Source organism: Galeopterus variegatus, unplaced genomic scaffold (assembly GCF_000696425.1).
Source record: "Galeopterus variegatus unplaced genomic scaffold, G_variegatus-3.0.2 Scaffold2533, whole genome shotgun sequence".
Taxonomy (NCBI): Eukaryota; Metazoa; Chordata; class Mammalia; order Dermoptera; family Cynocephalidae; genus Galeopterus; species Galeopterus variegatus.
Genome location: NW_007728644.1, coordinates 407,792 through 409,399, shown reverse-complemented (window position 1 = coordinate 409,399; position 1,608 = coordinate 407,792).

Here is a 1,608-nt window from a genome sequence, read left to right as displayed (position 1 = left end):
CTACTCAGGGCAGCATGTTGGGATGGGGGATTCTGCTCCGCTCAGCCATTCAGAGTTCCATATTCCTTCTGTTTTGTGGATTTGTCCTCCTCTAGGTTCTCAGAGTCTGCTGTGTTAAGTCAGCATATGGGGAAAGATGGAGAACTGGTGTGGGAGGTTCTTGCAGGCCGTGCTGTAAGTGATTCACACCCTTCTGCTCATACACATCTGTGTGATCAGAAAGACAAGGAAAACATGAATATTTCTAAGCATGGGTATTCTCTGTCAAATGAATTATTTCTAATCATTTTTATTTTCTACCACACCATGCTCAGCCAGTGAGCACACTGGCCATCCCTATATTGGATCCGAACCTGCGGCGGGAGCGCTGCTGCGCTCCCAGCGCCGCACTCTCCCGAGTGCACCACAGGCTCTGCCCAATTTTTAGGGTTTTTAGCAGAGAGTTGTATAGATTATGTTTTAAATTTGCTGTTCTCTGTCTATGGTTAAATCCTTTCCTTGCCTTCCTCAAACCCCCTTTCCTCCCTTTCTGCCTGTTTTTCTTCCTCACTTCCCTGTTCTCTTCTTTCTTTGCTCCCTCCCTCCTGATCCTTCTCTTTAGCTTTATTCTTCTAACGCTTACTAAGTATATAATATGTCCCAGACTTCAGAGAGCAACCAAGACTCTCTTATCACTTATCTTTTCTCACTATCTAGGACTGTGCCCTTCTCAATTTAGGCACTCACTAAATTGCCCAATTGGACTTAAACTGCATCAACCATTTCCTTGGTTGCTCTAATAGCCTTGCCACTGTTTGTTCTACTTCCAGTAATATTCCCAGTATCCTACACACACACTGCCAGTTTCATTTTCCCGCAACACAGCAATAATCTCCTAATCTTAGGAATAATCTGATATATTCTACTCTCCTGCCCACAAATATTCAAGAGCTCCCTATTTCCTGGCAAAGGAAGTAGATGCAGCCAGACTCTTCCCCTGTACAAGGGCTCTCTATTCTCAGGTGGTAAGCCTTATTTCTCATTGCTCATGCAGACTTGCTTTGTGTTTTAACCAGCCTCAAGCCCATTATGATACTTTACTTACATTCATGTTCTTTTTCACATTTACAACATGCTTTCATCTTTCTCCAGAAGATGCTTAGGCATTCTGTTCACCTGAAAAGCCATTGTATTCTTAATTCTGCCTCTTATTGGCTTACTCATTCTTTTAGGATTTAACTATATTCTCCCAGATCCCCAGAACTCAATGGGCCAGCATTTTGTTTCTCTCACAGTAGTATATGGTACAGTAGAGGAAATTCTAATCAGGGAGGAAATTTATATTAATATCCTCTGTGTCTCTGGTCATTCAGAGAAGAAACACTCATCTTGGCAGTGTTTACTACTATTTATCTACCTTTTATATGTTCAGAGTAGGCCTAAAGACCAAATCAAACCAAAGCATCAATTTGAGGGATCCTGGTCTTAGACCAGCCAATGAAGGGGTGGTTTTGCCAAATCCAAGAATGTAGCTGAGTCCTCTGGAGAAGTCCTGAAAATAAAAGCATCACTCTCATAATTCTTTCTGGGGTATCTGACACTCAATTCCAAATAAAAAAGAAAAAAAAA